Here is a 13749-nt window from a genome sequence, read left to right as displayed (position 1 = left end):
CTCCATACATGATAATACCTTTCATTATTTACACATTGTTAAGAAACACAAACAACAAAGCTATGGATGGATAATTTGAAAATATATCATAATCTTTTAATTTATATTGTGGATGAAACTTCATATCTATTTGGAAGAATTCGTTTTGGGATGTTTTGTAACCAACCATGGCTGTTCAGCATTGCAGTTTACCACTCAGTGGGCTGATACAATATCTCTTTTGTCCGTCAGCAATATGTAAAAAATATTCTGTATGAATTCTAACTATCTGTATGGAGGATATCTCAAGAGTGAAGGGTTATATATACTTGAAACTGTACCCGAAACCTGAGTGAAGGCTATTACGCGACACGCGGTGTAGTGTCCTCCTACGTTATCTTACTATGATAGTTATTATCTTTTTACGCCAAAGACAACATAATTCGCAACGGGTTAGTTACTTTGTAATTAAAGTTTATTTACACACTTACAGAATTAGTCTATGGTAAAAAGGTTGCAATTTTTACAATACTGCCAATCGCTCATTACCAAATTCTCTTCAAATACCTAGTTTCCGAAGCTAAAGTCCCTTTGTCACAACAGCATTTATTTGCCACTAAAGAGGGACACCTTGTTCCTGATATACTCTCTCAGAAAGTTGATTTGATCAGAATGTTAAAGTTGAAGTGATGCTACTATGTCAAACTGCATGAATGATACAAATATGGCAGCCATAGAGATTGCATGTGATGCATAACTATGATGTGCAGCCAATAGCATAATATTATCACATAGCAAAGTACATGTTTCTATCATAGGGTAACGTTTCCAATAACTGTTATAATCAGGTCTCTCTTCTTGGTTTTATTATCGATTTTCCTAGGAAGCTGTGTACATTTTCCTTGTGGAATAAAATGTCAGCCATTACTACATAGCCTTTGCTAGTTCATGTAACGCACATTTGGAAGTTGGATTAATTAATAGCTGTCAGCTTCGTTAGTACGTATTCTCGTCTCAGCCTTTTTTGGTATGAAAATATCATTACAATTTGTTCCCTTATATATTAAAATTTACTATCTATACCACCCTAATAATTGTATAACAGTTAAAGTGTCTTTGTTTGTTTTGTTATCACGTGTAAACTACTCAATTAATTGTACTGACATTTTACATTGACGTTTTTTTAGTCCCTGAGATGAATATAGGCCCACAACTATTTTGAAAATCCCTCCGCCCTACGCACTATATGTATTTAAAGAAACGAATCATTTTATGTAGGTCTCTAAAGATGTGTAATATTAATTAAATGAACCATTCAAATTGTAATCAACTGTTCCGTGTATACATTGTGTATAATTTTCAATTTGTTTCATAGTGAATACATGTTCTAATAAGCAACCATAAATTTATAGATGTTTTAATTTTTAGGGATTATGTTATTACTACTTTACCTTTGAAAATGTCCTACAAAATAAGGTCAAAATTGGACTCTGAAGTTTCCCTCTGAAGCACTTGAGTACTATGCTATATGAAATTTTGCTGGACTGTTCTTTTGAACCACTATACAATTTTTAGCTCTTAATGTTCTAAAATATTAGATAACCCTTACAATACGTTAATAGACTTATATAAAACCCATATTAGTTATCTTTTGATAGAAGTAGGCTTCTCTGATCTGTTTTATATATGTTTATGATCAGGAAATAAAACAAATTCAGTTGTAGAACAAGACATCCTAAGAACGAAGTAAATTTCATTGGCCAATTATATATATATATATAATTAAACCAAATAATTATATATATATATATATATATATATATATATATATATATATAAAGTATATAGAGCAAAATTACCTTTGGCGCAAAAATACTAAGACCAGATTAAATTAAAATTACCATAAATATACTCGCATGCTTTTAATTATTTTCTTGATCCTGGAAAGGAGGCAATCTCAACATTGGTGCCGGAAATATAATTCACTCGAATAGTAATTGCTATTATAGGTGCAAAACCCCTGAAATACGTGTGAAGTCACTGTTAACTGCTAGTTTTAATATACTCTCCAGTATTTTAAAATAACATTCTAACCAACAGAAGTTATAAACATTGGAATTAAAGTGACGAGCGAATGAGGCAAACCACCAATGGAACTGCCAATTTGAAACTAAAACAATAGTTAAACATGAGCATTTCATTTGGCATGACTTGGTTTTTTAATGTATAAAGCTGACAAGTTAACTATTAGCTTTGAACCATTCAATTGTGTTATATAAACGTAAACACGCACTGAATTTACATATTTCACATATTTTATGTTTGTTTCTTGTTTTTATTTGTTGCTGTTATTGCTTTACTGCATTATTACTTTATTGATTTTAGGAATAAATATTTATTGCTATTCTTTTTCTTTAGAATGTTTGGTATGTTAATTAGGAATCTGAATTTATTACTTTTTATATTTTTACTTCATTATTGACAACAAGTTCATTTCAAAGAATATAATTACTACTTAGTATTAAGTGAAAATGCAGACAATATAATAGGGTGTTTTTATTTATGAATAAAATGATTAGTAATTTTTGTTTTAAAGAATAAATAAACAAATGTTTGTAAGTGGGAGCCAGAAAGACATAATCTACTGTATGAAACGTTGACATTCCATTATATTGTTATATGTACTGTATAATTAAGCTTCACGTGTAAATATATTATTTGTTAAAGTGTTATTGATTTTACTTAGATACATTAAAATGTATTTATTCTTTTTTATCTTTGACATCATGGTTACTTATAAAACCAAAATAAAAAAAGTAATTATCGATCAGCGAAATCCCATGGGATGACATGCATCATCATCGCACTTAGGTTAGCCTATATAGAAATGAAGCCTCGCGCACGGTTTTCAAATTTAAAGGTCAGTTCGTTTATGAGATCATGCTGAAAGACAGACAGAAATTGATTTTTACCAGCCCTAGAGTAATAAGCTGCGCTAACTCTGAACCTTTACCATTAAATACGTTCCCCTCTATTAACGTAGTTTGCTAAAACATTATTTATGAATTTATGCGGAATATAATTGGTTTTACTGATCGAGGATAAAGGACAATTTAGAGGAGTAAATTAACATTTTGTGTTACAGGCATGACAGGTGTCAATAAGACATGAAGAGGGTCACCCTACCGTAACTCGCTTATGAAAGGTCTCTGGTAAGCAATGAAATGCTCCATTGTGGAACGTTACTTTTTCATTTCTCTTCTCTTTTTGTACCCACCTGTGTTATATTTCTCAATCTTTAATATTTGAGTATTGGAAATGTTCAATTTAAAAAAAAAATGGTTTTTATTAATAAAAACCTATTTTTTTAATACACTGGAATAAATTTTGTATATTTCTAAAACATTTTCATGAACCGCCACTATATTACTAATTTCGTTTTTATGAGATCTAACTTCGTTCAGTTGAATTGCATGATGATACAATGACGGCATAACTTTTTGTTTATATTTGGTACCAACAAAGTTATTGTACTTAATTTATTTTCATTGATTTGGTAATAAATACAATGTTTCTAAGAGGTTTGGACAGGTAAATATTTTCTCATGTCTGTAGTTATAACAAGTATAACTGAATTTAATTTAATTTTTAAAAGATATTTATAAAACATTAATTTTCCTAAATATGTAATTATGAAATAAGTTATCCGTATATCTAAGTCAACAAATTAAAAAATACAAAATCGTTAATACTCCTTAATATTTTCATAGTTAATAATGTGTCTATCAAAACTGAATATACATATCATTCCATATTTTTCTATGGTTACTAAGCTAGCAAATCATATTCATAGAATATTATAGTAAAAAATATAATATTGTCCATATTTTTATTACGGTCTCCTTTCTCTACTTCACAGAGTGTGTAGAATATTAAATTTGTATTGCCAGGTGTGTTTTTTCAAGCTATCTTTGATGCAAACTACTATTTTTTTCTGACTTATAATAAAATGTGACAGTATATTATTGATTTTATAAATTTATAGTACATATAAATTATTAAACAAAAATCAATCATGTAACCAGTTCATACTGTGCAAATAGGTTATGCCAAAACATTTATAAGAATACTAGGATTTTAGACATTACCATCGTTATATAAAAAAAGGTTTTTAGAAAACTAGAATACATTATCTTCATCTGGTGTCAACAATCTTAACTAAATAAGTTTAAGCACACACAAAAACTATAATACATTTAAAATACGTGGCAATGACCTTGAGCATTTTGAATATCATATCAATAAAATAGCACGACCGTACCAACAGTGGCGTTAAATACCGCGGTAAATCCAAGATTAGCATTTTCTATGACTTTCTGTGATACAAAATAAAAGGGCACTCTTATATTCTGTGTTTTTGACCTCAAAGTCACATTTGTTAGAATTTCATTGGATGAGATTTCTTTGGTCGTACAAACCCTTGTGGTTTACTACTTATTCTATTCAACCATTGGTAGCCAAATTGTCTAATTTCAACATAGGTTTTGTCTTTAATATGCTAATTTTATTATTAAACATTTTTTATGGCTTCAGTTTATTATATATGATGATCGTCGGACTATGTTGCTTTGTAGAGCAATTTTAGACTTTTCTGACAGCTATTTACTCGCATTTCTCTGGCTCTAAAATGTATTGATAGTTTTGGTTCGCTTATCCTTTCCCTATTAAAAGGATACGTGATACTGTAAACACATTCTTTAAATAGGTTTTTACGATTATTTGTTCTAAAGACCGTTCTAATACTGTATTGTCTGCCTAATATTCAAGATATCTCCGATAATACAACGCTAAAGGGATAAAATAATTTTCGATATGTTCAAAAACTTATTTTTAAAACTGTTTGCCCCTATAACTATCTTGTATTTTTGATGTGTGTAAGATTTTATTTAAACTTTATTCTTTTTATTGGTCCATCTTTGAAAAGAGCTCGTAACTATGTTGGACAAAGAGTGAGTATAAAATCTCTTTTTTGAAACGTTTCAAACGATTCAATGGAATATTTACATGTTTTCGTCATGAATGTTTTCTGTTTGTAAAACCGATGAGTTCCTGTTACAATACCCACAAAAAAAAAAAAACAATCAGATTGTAGATTTACATCCATGGTTCTACGAATAGAGGGAGAAATGTTATATAATTTAAAAAGGTTCTTTGGCTTATTATCACATACTCAAGATAGTTGGTACAACAAGAAATTCATGTAGTGCAGATTAAAATATGATTATTTAATAATAAGCTTTTTTAAACTGTTAAAATAAAGACTATATCTTGAATTCACTCCAAGAAGTTAAACTAACGTTATATCTGATAGTAAATAGAGTACAAACTTGTCTAATATTACACACAAAAATAATATATAAGATGCAACAGATATTAGTTAACCTGACAGTATTTGTATCAAATCGAGCGGAGAATGAAGCGCTAAACTGTGTATGCTATTATTTTTGGCACGGTAAGTGACCTGGGAAGAGTAAACACTATTAGCTGTTAGTCTGGAACATAAGGTTCTGAGGTGAACTTCTAATGAAATTGACTTTACTAGGTTTCCTTGCTCAGAGAAAAATACACTATTATTACCATCAACAAGTTTTATGTACATTTATATTGCAATAAAGGTTTTATAGTCATCATTATATAAATTACAATAACAGAACGTATATAAATACACAAATCAATAAATATATTGCTAAGCACTAGACTCGAGAACAGCTGGATTAATCATGATATTACTTTTTTATGTTTGTTGCAGTAATGTTTTACAAAATGTATTTAAAAAAGCTCCTTTGTAGGAAATATGTTTTATAATATTTATAAAACATACTTCTCATTTAACTGAACATTATCAGCTGTCGACGCATTGAGCTGTGTTGATTATAGAGGCATAAAAGTTGGTTTAAATCTAAATTTCCAAAAGTTTGAGCCTACAGGGATTGATCATTAGTGTAATGCAGATAGCAAATATGAAATTGCGATATACTTTTTACTGCAATCTGCACCGATGGTGAACCTAAACCATCTAATTTATTTGAAACATTATTTAAACTCTGTTTACAAATGACCTGAAAACAAAAGCTCTGAATGTTTGCAAAAAAGTACTGAAAACTGGTTGGCGCCCTTGACTGTGTGTGTCATATTTTCTAGGTTAAAAAAAAACACTTTTATTATCCAACAATTATTAATAATAATTATTTGAAATAATTTTTCGATTTAGTTTCATGAAATTTCCACTCTTCCCATTGTAATGTAAGTGGGCGTATTTAACTGAACTAGTATTACTAAGCTAAACTAGCCTAAGCACTTCCATGAGGTCAGGTCTGCCATAGTGCACACATACCAAGCCAACTTAGTGGCATGTGGACAGTAGATGCCCACAAGATATTGACCTAAACGAACTTCTACCCCCCCCCTCGCGGTAAACTCTTTCGTTCAATAAATATATAGTTCATTAATGTTCATACAATAGTTTTACAAATAGTTATGGTCGTATTTATCATGATTATTATTCATCCTCATCATTACAATCGGATTATTAAAATCAAATTACTAAAATCAGAACTTTAACAAAGTAAAGCTCTTAAAACAATGGTTACTATACGATAATAATTCTGATAATAATCAGCTAGGATTGGTATGTATTATTTATATCTTCCCTATATTCTATACCTTAAAATATAGCTTAAATCGTTAAATTAATTATTGGATGATTATAAATTTAGGTTTTATTTGCCATCGCTAGTAAAACTTAAGCCATTTTCAGTCTAATAAGGTTTACTTTCAATCACAGTTTCCAACTTCAAGCCTCGAGACATTTGATACCTGTATATTTTTTCTTACCTCTGTCACCTCAAATCTCTTCTTAATTTTATTTATTATAGAGCAATCTTGAGTACTTTATTAAAAACAATGCCAAGTGCAGTAACAATAAAAATTAAATTGAGAAACTGACAATAATTATGTCAAAGGCTAGGATCGTTATACATTTTAATAAACTTTGGTTTGTTCCTGTTAAAATATTTGCTAACTTACCTCTAAAAGGGTTAATTTTGACAGGGCAAGCGATCAATTTTCCCGTGACTCAAAGTACAAAATTTCAGAATGTATCACTGGTGTAACTAACGTAATCAGAGGTAATGGCCACTAATATGTACACAAATATAACAAAAGCACTGTCGATTTGAAAAACAAAAACTAACTAACGGTAATGTAACAATACACAGCACATGTCACTACAAACAAATGTTAATTGGAAACTCAATATCAATTCTTTAATGTAAACATTACTCATCTACATTCTGTATGTTATTTGTTTTAAGCAAATGATTTACAGTAAGTTTAATTATAACAACAATTACAATAGAATTGAACAGCAGTTTTCATAGTTAACGTACATGTGGTTTAATTAGTAAAATTTGTTACGTTTATTACATTGATGTTTTATCAACACCTTTACTCAAATTGAATTTTACAAAGTTTCACAAACCCTCTGAACTTTAACATTTGATCCTGTAATGTTGTCCCTGGTTTCAATATTTAAAGGCATTAAAATTTATTAAAATAATATTGGAAAATATAAAAAAACAACAAAGTGACAAAATGCAAACTAAGATAAGCCATGTAGCTGTAAATTATAAAACTTACCACCAAATATGATAATAATAATAATACGTTGTGTATAGTTTGGTTGAAAAAATATTATATATTTTAACACCAACTTATTCAATACTTTAGTAAAATGTAACATTTTCTTTTAAACATAAACATTTTAATGAAGGTTAAATTCCATGATAAAAAGTGTCTAGTAGCTAACCTAAAATAAGAGGTAAATATATTTGTAGACATAATATTTTTTAAGGTGGAATACATACAAACCAGATTTACATGAAAGAAATAATACATACTAGGAGCCGTTACTAGCTATTGACCCACGCTCTTGCTTCTTGCAATAAAATGGGTCTATCTCTTATTATACATTATTTTAATTAAGCTCAGGAAACTCTAGACCAGAAAATAGTAGGCTTATTATACGTGATGAGAGAGGATGTGCCACTTTTTATTTAAATTATTTGAATCCTATAGTAAACTTGCTGTGAATTAAAAAAACGCTTACTTTAAATTTATTTCACTTATTGTTACACTTATGTCTTACTTATTATATTCTTATATTTTATAATGAAAATACAACCCCTGTTTAGAATAATGTTATGATCAAATTTACTAAGCAGTACCTAAATCTCTACTAATTGTAAAGGGCTTCTGCTATATTTTTAAACTTAGAGATACGCTAGAAATTAATATCCGGCTATATTAATCCGGAAATTAATAGGAAAACGACCTTGTTTTCTCCTCATGCGAACAATGATAAGCCTCAAGCATTGTTCCCTCTTTATTTTTTTACTAACGTTTAAAGATATAAGTAATACGGATACAAATAATTTTGGTTTTTATAATATTTTTTCACTTTTCACTTAATATTACAATGATAATAAAACTAAGAAACATATTTTTTACGAATGTAAATATTTAATTCAGACTTGTATTATTGATATCTTGAGAATCATACACCTACCATAACTATACAATTACAAATAAACCGCAAAATTCCGTGAGCTTTTACGTTGTTCTTTTGGTGCTATAATCAATATGGCTGGTATTACATCCAGCTCTTAAGTATATTGGTTACAGAGTATCTTACTTTTTAATAAGTACACTCACACTTTAAATATATATAATTTCTATAAATGTAGACAAGATTACATTTTTATAGTATTATTTTAAAAGTAGTGAAAAATTCATATGATACTGATTTTTAATAAAATGTGTAACAGTAGCTTATTCGTCCACTATTTTTATAATGCTTTGTTTAAATAGGTTTTATCCTTAATTTCATCCACAGAAGTGTGTTCTATTAACACTAAATAGCCCTTAACACCTTTTAACTTTTAAATATGGACGTATAATTTTAGAATACTGGAATAGAAACATGTTTCGTATTTTAATCGTACTTGTTCGTCTTCGGGCATATTTATTTATGTACTGTAACTCATACCTTAACAAACCATAAATTTTTTTCCTTAGAAGAAATAATTTTTTACAGGTAGAAAATGTACATCTATATGATTATCTTAAACAAAACGCTTGATAAAAAACTGTAATGAAATCTGTTATAATAAATTTGGGAATATCGTGTAGCAGGTTTACGTTCTTTCATTATTATTGGGTATTGCGGATAGATTTTTTACGAACCACTCTCCAACAGACAAATAAGATATTCTATCAGGCTAATGAGTAGTATTCTTCAATGAATTAGATTATATCATTCCTATCAATTTGATAGTAAATTTCTGATATTCTACGGAAAAATTATTCTTTAGATGTAATGCCACATATTAAATTGAATTTTTTTTACATTGAGTCCGATTTAATCAAGCTTATAAAACTTTGCATTATCCTCCCTGTAAGGTAGGGAGGATAATACAATGAAAGAGTACAATGAGATAAAAACCTCTTCACCGACTCTTACCCCGCTATATATGTTGTATTTTTACAGTATGAATAAACTGCATGTCATAATATGTGATATTAAAAAAAGCATAATGTTGTATTCAGTTGGTTTACAAACATATTTATTCTGCTATTGTGTATTTTCAATCAAGGATACTCATAAGAACGATGTATAATATTCGCACACTCTCAACCAAATCACATGGAATAATGATCACCGTAATTGCATTCAGTATTAAATATTTCATTCATATGAAAAATTTCAAGTCTAGACCAGTATGTTTTGGAGATGTCGTGCTGGGAGACATAATAATAAAAATTTACAAATGAAATTTTTCTTACCATTCAGTGGATTTAAAATTATCTGAGGATATTTATATTTTATACCTACAAAGTTTTAATAATGTCCCTTGAATTTTCACATTTGTAGTGCTTACAGGTCTCCTTATCAAAAATAGAAACGTAATTGTTTATTTAAATTGTTTAAAAAACCTTTATTTTTTAATGTTTGCCTTAGTTGAAACATGTGTTGGAATATGTGACTAAAATCTGCTATTTTATAAGATATACTACTTTTGTGACACTGTAAATCTTACAGTTTAATAAGGACAGGGACATTTATCATTGAGATGCGCGTCCAGAGATGACCACGTGCCATGTACTCTGGAGATTAACAAATCATTTCTGTTCTGATTCCATTCTGATTTAGATCCCTATAATTTATTGTATTTTAACCTTTTGTCTTTTTAAATGCTATAAACTCTTACAACCATATTAGTGTACACGTATTGGTTTCAATTTTGACAATTTGCTCGTTAAGCCACGGTTAACAGCTATTAACAAATAAAACTATTTATTTATGGGAAACAAATGGGGCAAATGTTTTCATGGTTAAAAGTAGAGAACGGTCCAATGAGCAGGTCTATGAGCAGAATAAAATTTACAGTGATCTATGGAGGTTACTAGAATAAGAGTGTGCTGAAGTAAAATCATCTTTAAGATTTAACTTTGACTATCCACATCTATTTTTACAGTATGAACTAGGTACATGTATTAATTTGTCATATTTGGAAACCGTATATGATTATACTCTGTTTACGTATCTATATATTCCGCTATATTGTCGTTGATATCATTGTTACCCATTAGACAAAATTAAAAGTATGTGGTAACGCCAAGTCAAGTCAGAAGGACTTGCATATGAAATGCAACATCATCAAACTCAGCCTATATAATGAATCTTGTTGCAAAAATTCTAAAATAAGTTGTTTTTTACATATCTTACGGGTATATTTATGTGTGTGTGTGTGTGTGTGTGTGTGTGTGTGTGTGTGTGTGTGTGTGTGTGTGTGTGTACAGATAAATAAAAATGTAATAATTAAAAACACATTACGTAGTAGAAATTATTAACACTTTATTTATTACTTCATGTCCACTAATACTATAAAATTTATAGAATTTAGTTTTGTAAGAACGAGAAGAGAAATGCGTATACAACCTAACTAGCTGAAGGGTCAATTGGCGGCAGAGGTTGCGGCCTCCCTAGGGAGACACAAGAAACCTCCGGCCTAGATAGATCGACTACTCAATATTGTGACAATACAATTTATTCTTCGCCCGTATCTAAAGTATAAACCGGGCCAGGATGATTTAGATCCCCATGCGATACGTTTTACGGATAACTTCTACACAAAGAGGTTATTTCTCCAACACTGTGGCATCTATTAATATTTGTATAATAATAAATAATAAATATAGCTACACAATTCCATTACTTTGATACAGTGACCAATTTATCTTATTGAATAGTGATATTGAAATATTTTAATTATTATTTAATAAATAGTTAAAATAGCAGTTTAGAACCTAAGTTTTTATAGCCAATTATCGTTCAATCTAATAACTTAAAAAGTGTTGTTATTACAAGGGCTTTCCATTACGATATGCTAATCTTAAGCTGTATTAAACCTTTTATTACCATTATCCCAAATCCACCATACACATGGTTTAATCATAAATATGAAGATATACCACTCTAATCATATTTATACATATAGTTTTCTGCTTACCACAGGAAATCACCGTTACTAAAATCTGAAATCTAGAAATTATTTGGTAATATCTCCATTTTTTAAGTGAGGAAGATGTAATGAAAGTGTCCGATTTAAAATTATATAAATAGCGTTTAGTGTGGTATTTAAAATATTGCATACTTAATTTAACAGATACAAATATTAAATGAATTCGGTCATAGATAATAATTTAATCATATATCTTAATGTATAGTTTACTGAGATAATGTACTTATTTGTGAATATATATTGAGGGAAGAGATATTACTATAAATAACTGCTATTCCTGTATATATAAATAACAAGCACCTGTTACAATATAACGACCAAATATTTAGCGTCAACTCATCGTGCCCTTTCGTTACTTACCGAGTCCAATACACAGTAGAACGCGGAAAAAGGAGAACTCCACCACTTGAGATGGCGAACAGTTTTACTGTTCTAAACAGCATAATAGAGAATCCAAAGCTAAATATGTACAAGCCTATGGGTAAGAAACAGACATATTATACTAAATGAAGGACAATAGAATTTTGTCAGTCACTCTCCAACCAACTAAGAACGCTCACTTTCTATAAGATCCACATCACTGGGGATAGCCACAGCCGTGATGTTGACGGCCTCGTCCGCTGTATAGTGACTCCTGAAAAGACAGTGGATGGGTCTACGGGTCTACCGTAGTTGAGCTGCTGAGGATCACTTTTAAGAGTCTTCTTCCACCAGACAGCTGCTATGCAATGATTGTTAGCAACAACGACCTCGCCGTCGGTCAACTGCGCAATATTGACAAATATATGGAATCGCATCTTCCTTACTGATGCGACTTACACGTCTAATATTCAATCAACAAAGAGATATACCTAATTAACGCCTACATAAAGTAGCTTTAAGTTAGACATAGAGGAGTGGAGGTGGTATATTTCAACTGTATCGGAAGAGGTGCATTAAACATAATATGCATCTAAAACCTTAGTGTAAGAGTCTTCTGGCCGAGCTGATGGTGGAGTTTATGGGAACGTTCTGCCGTGCTGTTCGCAGTACATCGCCTCCATCTCCTCTCAAGTCATGTAGACCGTCACTGCCCCGGACGGACCACCTGACGATTCCATTTGCCTGTCAGGGTCAGACACCACTCTTCGAGACTTGTGCGGAATCATTAAAGTCTAAGAACAAAAGTGGCCATAAATGTAACTTCAAATCAAGGACATCGTCATCGGATTTAAAAAGTATAACTTAAACCCAAACAAAAACAAAATAACTAGATTCTAATTTCACAATATAAATTTTTGTTTGTCCATAAACTGCTTCTAAGAATGTACATGAGGTGACTCTCATCGCTGGGGAGAACTATCCAGATGTTCTCGGAGTCACTGAGCATAGCTTCACACCTGAAGTGGATTTTGTGTTTAACATTGATAATTACCAATTGACCGCAATATTCCACCAAAAACATTACAAAGGCAGAGTATATCAAAGAAAATACTGATTTTTCAACGCTTTAAAATAGATTATAATGTTGTGACCTCGACTTTGAAGTGGAAGGCAAAAATCTAAATCTAAATTGCGTAGAAAAAATTAAAACCATTGATTTAACTATCCCCAAATAGTTGATACATATTTTTGGAAAATTGTTATTGGCTTATAACTATTTCCCATTCTAAGTTTATTGTTTAACATTTCAAAATACTTTAACATCAATGTTATGGACCACACCAATCCCCTGACCCATCGGTTACGCGATATTCCAAATCTCTTTCGAAGATCGAACCTCTTTCGGCAAAAATTGGGAGAGAGATCTTTAAAATACAAAGGATACTAATTCTTAACAGATTTCTACAGGGAGAATCTTTGTTGTTTATAAAGAGTTCCGATCATGTAGAGGAAGCTTATTTTGCATTAAAAGACAGTTTTAACTTTTATTTAAACATCATTTGACCCATAAATGTTTCAAAGTGCGATTGGAAAGAAAGCAAAACATTTGTATTAATCAGAACATTCTCATTTTAATAGAAAAACATCAATTTCATCATTAAATTTAAATTAAATTGACGAATAAATAGTTAGAAATATATTTTAAGCTCACAATCAAATCTACTGCAACGAAATAACGAAATAAAAGCTGATATGGCTCGGAATT

The sequence above is a fragment of the Homalodisca vitripennis genome, chromosome 2 (assembly GCF_021130785.1).
Source record: "Homalodisca vitripennis isolate AUS2020 chromosome 2, UT_GWSS_2.1, whole genome shotgun sequence".
In the NCBI taxonomy this organism is placed as follows: domain Eukaryota; kingdom Metazoa; phylum Arthropoda; class Insecta; order Hemiptera; family Cicadellidae; genus Homalodisca; species Homalodisca vitripennis.
The sequence above is the reverse complement of the archived record's forward strand: the minus strand, read 5'-3'. Positions refer to the sequence as shown.